Source organism: Mytilus edulis, chromosome 13 (assembly GCF_963676685.1).
Source record: "Mytilus edulis chromosome 13, xbMytEdul2.2, whole genome shotgun sequence".
NCBI lineage: Eukaryota > Metazoa > Mollusca > Bivalvia > Mytilida > Mytilidae > Mytilus > Mytilus edulis.
Window position 1 is genome coordinate 22100920 of NC_092356.1, and position 9801 is coordinate 22110720.

Below are 9801 nucleotides of genomic sequence, written 5' to 3' on the forward strand. Positions count from 1 at the left end.
GCTGTTTTTAACAGCTTTATAGTTATGAATTTTAATATCTTGACACCAACATGTAGAGTAAAATCAGTGTTCAGAATGGGTAATGCTGATAAAATTTAAAGCTTTTAGGATGTTTTGTCCAGATCTTTGGGAGTGGGTATTGATATTAACTGGTTTGTAATTGGTTTTCTAATTTACGAAAAATGTATGTGTAAATGTTAGGAAATTTTCCATTTAAATAGTTTATCTGACAGATTAACGATATGTTTTTCTTTCATTCATGCATTTTTAGTATAGTTAAACACTACTTAATGCACATCTGTAATCCACGGTCAACTTGGAAGACAATTACAACAATCGGTTAAACAAAACTCATCAAAAGAGCCAAGTATGTCATACAAGTAATAAAAAAAAACACGATTTGGCTTTAATATTAATGATGTTTTCTCTAACATAATAAGGTAAACAAATTATGAATATATATAGATAAATACCTCAGGTCTGCGTTTATCGTCATAGTCATGTTGCACTGTCAATACGAAATTGATTTAAAATAACTACATTTACGAATAACCCACCTTGCGTTCGCTTTATGTAAGTATTGACCAGTCCATGATTGGATGAATCTGTTGACCATGATGAAAGGCCAAAACACAAATCTTGATGCAGATATATAGACTTGCAGGAATAATATTGTGCACAGATTGCAGCACATTCTTCAAGAGAATAGGATACATACTGAAATACATATTCAACAGGTTGAGTTGAAGGTATGCTGGTCGTAAGCTTCTCAAATGTCCAACTGCCAAACGCTCCTTTTAGAATATGTGAAAAGTATTATAATTTATAATTTAGATAACCGAGTTTGTTTAAATTTGACAGCATTTGTGAAATGAAAGCCTTGTCTGGATTACTTTTTATTGCCAAACGTGAAAATTGCAGTGGCGGATCCAGAAATTTTCATAAGTGGGGCCCACTGACTGACCTAAGAGGGGGCCCGCTCCAGTCACGCTTCAGTGATTCCCTATATAAGCAACCAAATTTTTTCCCAAAAAGGGGGGGGGGGGGGGGGGGCGGGCCCCCTGCCCCCCTAAATCCGCCTCTGAATTGTTACAGATATTTAAATTCATTTGAATGAATTGCTTCTTAAATTCGGACATTTTCTTTGTTGTTGACTTTTGCTTGTTTCTCTTGTCACAAAACCAAACGAATTCTTATACATACAAATTGAAATGTATACGTAACTGTAAGGTTAGGCAAGAGTACTCAGACAATGTACTATAATTTGTTTTTGAAAAGGTAAACAAAAAAGCGACATGTAAAGTTGCCGTTTTCTTTATTTATTTTTTTTAAATCATATGTCTGTCATTTTTTTTAAATGATGATAAAGAAATTGTATATGCCGTGTATAAATATATCAAAAAAAATATAGAACTAACTTACGAGTGGTCGTTATCAACAAAATAATACCAATAATCCCAGTCTTCCACATATTCATGATCCTTAGTAAAGTTCTGAGGGTGAATACACTTAAATGAAACTAGATGCAAAAATCTGTTGTCACTTTTTCAACGTAGAAAAGACAATTGGTGTCGTAGTTTATATGTTGTTGAAATAAGTTATTCTTATTTTATATGTCATATTATGATGATGTAATATATTGAATGAAGTTATTGTATGTAAAATTTTCAAGAAATTTAATCAAAGAAAAATGATAGATTAACTTGATAATGGCTTTGAGGTATGTTTACCTAAATCTTTGTCTTTCTTTTCCACACTTCCTGTGTAAAAAGGTTTTTGTTTATATATAAACTGCAGTTCGAACGTACCCGAAAAAAGACAAAAGGATCTATACCTATAATAATTTAAGTCAGTTGTTATCATAATCGATCTCATTTGTTTACTTTATATCAGAAATTCTCATAATAAGCGATATCGACCTTCTGACAAAGTGATATACAATATTTGTAACATAAGTACGATATTGAAGAGCATAGCGGGTCTTAAATGCCAACAAAAGCACAATTCACAGCGTTTTTCGTAAGGACACATCCAAATTTGATATTAATAAAAACCACTTGTCATCAAAGGAAAAGCGATGTTATAATTCATTTAAACTATTGTCATTACATTTATACCTACTTATAATTATGGATAAGTGCCCATATATTTTTCATATTATTTTGCAATAAAGTCATTCACTGACAAACTTAGGAATCTAATAAAACCTTTTTTATGTAGGTTTATCATCTGTGCTTGTTGTTAGTGTAAATATCTATGAATAAAGAGATATACAACCGTTTTATTTGCACAACGTCATCTTGAATACCAGGACTAAAATTGTATACGTCAATCGTGTATACAAAAGACTCGCCAGTGACGCACCAAAAAAAAAAAGCGAACTAAAGAAACAAAATAAAGAGCATTGAGGGTCTTACATGCAAACAAATTTTGCTATAAAGTCATTCGCTGACGAAATTAGGGATCTTATGAAACACTATTAATGTAGTTTCATCAATTTTGTTTGCGGTCAGTGTTAATATCTATAATTCAATTTTTATGTTTTCACTATAATATCGTGTTTGTTTTTGTAATTATGATTAATTAATAATTTTTAGTTCGCAATAAACAAAGATTTGATAGTTACAATTCAACAATGAAATTGAATTTTCAACGAATTGCCAATTTTCTAAAACTTTGTATGCAAACATTGCCAAAACCAGGAAATTAAATATCTAAGAAAATGCAAGTTGTCTTTGAACTTTGAACCCACGACAATAAATTAATGATTTTTGCTTTGTGACTAAAACACAATTGCACGTGGTTATAATTGAGATTTTGATATGTTTGATACGCGAACTGAAATGATAAAACATAGGGCATACATGGAAAGTTGACGAAAGCAAGCTTCATATCGTCTCCTCAAACATGGTGGCGCCACAAAGCCGTGATACGAGAATTATGGAGGGATTGATTGATATAAGCGTATGGAAGGACGATAATTATGATTATTATCATGTTTTCAATATTAATATTAATATCATTTTACCAATATTAAATTTGTATTATTTTCTCAATATGTGTCCCTGGTTAAATAAGGGATATGCGCTCGCTAACATTTTTAATACAGACACATTGTAAAAGCCTGTCCCAAGTCAGAAGCCTGTAATGAAGTGGTTGTCGTTTGTTGCTGTTATATATATATGTTCGATCATACTCTTGTACATAAATTAGGCCGTTGGTTTTCTCGTTTGAATTGTTTTACATTTGTCATTTCGTTGCCTTGTAAAACTGACTATGCGGTATGGGATTTGAGCATTGTTGAAGGTCGTACGTTGAACTAAAGTTGTTAATTTCTGTGTCATTTCCTCAATGCTCTTCAACTTCGTACTTTATTTGGCCTTTTTAACTTTTTTGGATTCGAGCGTCACTGATGAGTCTTTTGTAGACGAAACGCGCGTCTGGCGTATATAAAAGATTTAGTCCTGGTATCTATGATGAGTTTATTTAGTCCCTAGTGGGGCATTGTTTTATCATTACATGTATCATACCATATCTTTGTTTTATATTAAGGCGATTTAAATGGATAAATTATGTTTTAAATTAAAAACAAAGGCAGATATCAATAGCTAAGGAATAAGAAAAAACGCAATCGTTAAAGCGGTAAAATATATCAACCAGGATAAAGTCTGTCATATTGACGACTGTACAAAAACTAGCGAACATACCAATATATATAGAATAATAGGTAGTTTCGTTTTTGATACTGACTATATCATGTGGAATATCTAGACGAGCCCGTTAGTGCGAGTAGAGATATTCCACATGATATAGTCAGTATCAAAAACGAAACTACCTACTATTCTGTTTATCGGTAATTATGACGTCACACAATGTAATGCCTAATATTTTCATTTATACAGCCAGTACGTTGATACTCGAAAATATTAGGCAGTAAGATCAAAGGGAAAATATACGAATTGCCGATAAACAATAGGCATACGTACCTTTGCATTGCAAAACACCTTTCCTTTGCGGAATTAGAATAAGTTATTATGTTAGTATTGCTATTTTTTATATGACATATTTTTCTCCACTATTACGCTTTTAAATTTTACAATTTTACTCAATGAATTATGGCAATGAATAAGAACAAATATACACAGGTTATTCTAAGTGATTTTTATTTGTAAGTTTTAAGGTATCCGCTCGTTATTTACAAGAGCAAAGTTTCGTCAATATAATTCATTCAACTATTATTTGTTCTAGCTATTACTCGCATGAAAAAAAATCTATGAAGATAAAATTTGGATACAAAGCAATGCACTCTGCATGGCTAAAGAACTTAGTTAACAACTAAAATGAGAAACACACATCATCAAATACATTTTTTGCTGTTAAATAAAAAATAATAACGCACAAATGTTTAGAATGTTTAAATTTCACATATGAAACTTTTTTCCTGGTCGCAATACACATCAACTAGAAGTCCTTTTCTACGAAAAGTACCTTGACTATAAAGTACTGCACAGTTTGCAGGAAAAGATTTAAACTTGTCGTCATCATTGTCTGGTTGAAATGGTGTCTTAAAATTGAAGTAGTTCATTGAACTGGGTGTGATCCATTTCCACACTCCTTCGATTTCCAAATCTGATGCACCAACAAAAAACTGAAATTGTAAGCCATTATCTGAAATAAAAGTATTACTTGTTTTTTTTTGTATTAAGTACACAGTTCTAGTACTTTTATTTGTAATTTTTTATTTAATACATTTAGTACACAGTTTAGTATTTCTATTTGTAAACAAACAATAAACGTCTCTTTTTGTAAATAGTTAGAAGCCCTTCGAATTAATAGAGGCTGACTTAGTCAAAAGGACGTTCGCAAATCATAAGACGAAGAACAAATAACAAAGCAATTACAAAAAAACGTCAAGCTAGTCAACGAAATATTCAACTGAAAACTATCAAATAACAATATGAATACTATCATAAAAAGGATTAATATATAAAAGTGACCAAGAAAAGTAAGGAGATCCTGTTAAACAAGAGAATTTCTTTTACGAAGCTTATATATATAAATCATATTTGTTAAATTTAAACCAAAAAGTATTACAATACAAGTGTGACGTTACCCTAGTTATAAAACCATCTTTTCATGTCGATGCCTTTTTTAGCCGAATGTACGGTATGGGTTTTTGTTATTGTCGAAGGCCGTATGGTTGCCTTTGATTGCTTACATCCACTTCAATGGCAATTTGGTAGATATTTGTCTCAGTGGCAATCATACCACATGTCCTTATTTTTATATTATCCTACCATTGTCCACAGCCATTCCATATGCTAAGCCAACAATATGACAATTGTATTCTATTCATTCCGTTAATTGATAAAGTCTTACGTTTGTTATTGTCACTTTTTATGGACTCCCCTCTTTTGAAATTGAATTGGAGTCAAGAATTTTGGTTATTCTGTTAAACATATATCCAGATTTAAATACAATGATTTATATTTCGCCTTATTAGAATCTAAATGACTATAGATGGGTAATATCATTGTTCGTATACTAAAATGAAAACAACGTTACGTCATTGGTTGAATTTCGATTGTTTATAACGTTTTTGTCCAATCAAAACGTTTTGGTGTACGCTTTTGAAAATATTACCCAAAATGCATTAGATTCTGAAACGGCAAATTGACTTACAATAATTATAGATGAAATTGAGACAATTATTATGTTTCGTTTCGGAATCCAAAACTATCAAATGTCCTCCTTTGTCCTCACAATAATGCTGGGCTTCATACCACGACAGTTTAATCTCACTAATCATTAAGCAAATACCATTGTACAAAATGAAGCCGGTTTCTTCACAAGCTAAATTAGAAAAACAAAAAAATATAATCGTGATAATGTTGCTTCGTTCAGCGTTTACATTTGATTATGATGATCAACAGTTTTTTTCAAAATTTGTTTTGGAATATTATACCTTAATGTGGTGGTTAAATATTTGTATCTTCAGTTTTCAAAATTAATGTAGTTATTGCATATACATGAACACAGATTGAAAATCACATTCAAGACGTCTGAGAGCTTTCCATTCTTCTTTTTCACGATAAACACCCGAAATAAAAATTTGAACGACGCGGATGTACTTGGTTTATTTATAACAGAGTTTTTTTTTAATTTTTAGCCATGGCGTTGTCAGTTTATTTTCGATTTATGAGTTTGACTGTTCCTTTGGTATCTTTCGCCCCTCTTTTATAGATTTTTTTTTTGTGTTACAGTTGACGTTCAAATTCCACTATCATATTTTTCTAAACAAAAGTTGGTAAATCTATGTTTTTTTAAAACTCACATAGATATGTGGCAACAATAACGTATTAAGTTAAAACAAGAATATTATGTAAATTAAAATAAAATGTATGTAAAAATATATCACAGAATAATAATTTGCATTTCAATAAAATAGGAAGATGCAGTATTATTGCAAATAAGATAACTCTCCAACAGAGACTAAAAAGTAGAATAACTAAACAATTTAAAATACTGGGGAAAACTCAAAACGAAAAGTTCCCAATCAAATGACACAGAAGTTTACATCTAAAGGGGACCGTACGTAAGCCTATTTAACTGAGACATTGCGAAAATTCATGATTTCCATTTTTTGTTAACCAAATCTTATATGAGCTACAAAAAAGTTGCAAAATCATAGAATTATATAAACATGTTTCCTGTTCATGAGTTTCTATGTGACAGTTTTTATGTATGAAACCTATGTTTTCTTCATGAAATACAAAAGTGTGAGGAAAATATACAGTGTTCAATTTCTCTAAATTAGTTACACAGATCGGATAATTTTATCAGATAACTTGAGACAGGGACATGTTTTGTCGCACACAATACTGTTGGAGAAATAACTCTTAAATAAAGGCAACAGTAGTATACCGCTGTTCAAAACTCATAAATCCATGGACAAAAAACAAAATCGGGATAACAAACTTAAACCGAGGGAAACGCATTAAATATAAGAGGAGAACAACGACATAACACTAAAATGTAACACATATAGACAAAATCCCACGAGAATAACAAATATAACATGTATATATAACACCAAAACCAAATACATGAATTTGGGATAGACAAGTACCGTGACACGTCTTATCGCAATGTGAATTTACACTCAAAAATAAGAGAAAACAAACGACACAACGTTATAATGTAATACACACAGAAACGAACTATAATATAACAATGACCATATTCCTGACTTGGTACAGGGCATTTTTAAAGGAAAAAATGGTGGGTTGAACCTGGTTTTGTGGCATGCCAAACCTCGCACTTTTATGGCCATGTGAAATATAACATCAAAATGACAACACAGGACTACAATATAAATAAATTGGAGAACACAATTGACAAAGAATCACACGAACAACAGCCAACAAAAGGCAACAAGTTCAAAATTTTAATACGCCAGAAGTGTATTTTGTCCACACAAGACCTATGTGTGACGCACAGATACAAAAGTTTGAAAGCCGAAACGAGTACAAAGTTGAACAGCATCGAGGACCAAAAGATCAAAAAGGTTGTGCCAAAAACGGCAAGGGTTTTCCGTTAAGTTACCAGAAAATCCCTATAATTTAGAGTAATTTATACTTTTGCAAACAGTAAATTAATAAAATGAATATTCAAAAGATGTACATGATAAAGCTGAAGTATTAACTAATTACAGGAAACAACTGAAATACATTTACATAACCAGACATTTGAAACACAAAAGTAGACACATCCGAATACGTTTAAACCTCTACGCCAAGTGACGTCCTATTTGAAACTGAAAAATGACGAAAAAATGACGTCATTAGAATTAGTAAAACAGAGCATCAAAAAATGAAAAATGACGAAAAAATGACGTCATTAGAATTGGGATTAATTTAAGATTATATATTTGAACTAAATACTGATATTGCATTTAATAACAAAGCACATTTTAATTCTTATTAATATAAAACTGAGGTAGCAATTAACTATATTATAAAACTATGTCAGGTTTGTTATGAATCTAACTTCAAACGTAAAATATCGTACTGATTACTTTGAACGAAATCAAATCTGATAAATGAAGGCGGTGATTAATTTTCTTTACCATAACACAGAAATATAATAGAAAAGACGTCAACACATTTGACAAAATCCGATGAGAATTACAAATATAACATTAAACATTTAAACTAAATACATGAATTTGGGATGTATAAGTACCGTACCACGTCTTATAGTAATGCGAGTTCACACTCGGCAAAACAGTCACAATCGGGAATAAGTCACGTTTGGTAATTAAAAGATTAGACGACATTATGACAAAACACAATCTACCATGTGGTAAAAATGTCCTTAGCTAGTTTGGTCAACGAAACATCGTATGGATCCACCAAATCGTGATGGTGTCCATAAAATTTACGGAGTGTCAATTTTAATCTGTCCTCCTCATAACTTTGTTGGAGCAGTTTCTGCGTAAGGAGCACACTCCTGTATATGAAGTCCGTATAGTGTGAACAAGCACGTGAATAACGTATCAATTGTGATATGTAAACACCATACGAAGGGGCAGAGGGTATGTTACTGCTGAGAAATGGGAAATTGATAATTGGGAAGTTGAAATCGTCCCGTTTATCATAGATTTTCGTGTGAAGTCGTCCATCTACGTCAATATTGAGGAAAAGATCAAGGTATGAAGCAGTCCTTCTAGTATCAGTGGTATCCTTAATTTCAAGTTCACTTGGATATATGAGATGTAAGTATTGGCTGAAATATGGGTTATTCAATGATAGAACATCATCAATATATCGGAAAGTAAAATTAAAGAATTTCGCAAGGTGCTTTTTCTTTTTGTCTTTTAGAAGGTTCTGAATGAATTCTGCTTCATACGAGTACAAAAACAAATCAGCCAGCAGGGGTGCACAATTAGTACCCATTGGAATACCGACTGTCTGTTGAAATATAAATCCTCCAAACTCAACAAATATATTGTCGATCAAAAAGTCCAGCATTTTGATAATATCATCTTCTGTATATTTTCTGGGAGATTCAGTGTGATTTTTCACAAAATATGAATTATTGTAACCCAAAACAAGAAATTTGTATCTACGATTTCCATTTTTATAGAAAAAGCTCTGTTTTATGAGATGGTGTAGTCGATCTTTCAACTGAGCATGGGGAATAGTAGTATATAGCGTAGAAAAATCAAAAGTTTTTATGTTGCTGCAAAATTGCAAAGATTGTGATTGAAGGTTAAGCAGTAGATCTTTCGAATTTTTGAGAATCCACATCTGGTTAACACCACTGGTAGAATATATCTCCTCACAATATTTTTGAAGCCCATCTTTAACTGTCGAAAGAATAGTAGTCAGTACTTTAGAAAGATGTTTGGTTGAACATTTTGAAGACCCAGCTATGTATCGTTCTTTATATGGAGTTTTGTGTAATTTGGGTATCCAGTATAATGAAGGCAAGTTTTCTTCGTTTTCTTTGATGTTGATACCAAAAGAAAGAAGGACAGATTTATGATTTTGTAAAATTTCGTCCTTGGTAAATGATGTTAAAGAATATGTAGGATTACCAGTAGTTTTATCAATTCCAAGCTCTGTAGTGAGACATTGCAAATAATGTTTTTTACATATGAAGACAATATTATTGGAGGCTTTATCTGCTGGAACAACGACATATTTGTCATGCAAAGAGGATAAAGCATCCACAACCTCCGGATTCTTGAAAGGGTTAGAAACTTTAGTACTCATATTACATCGTAGTTTTTGTATG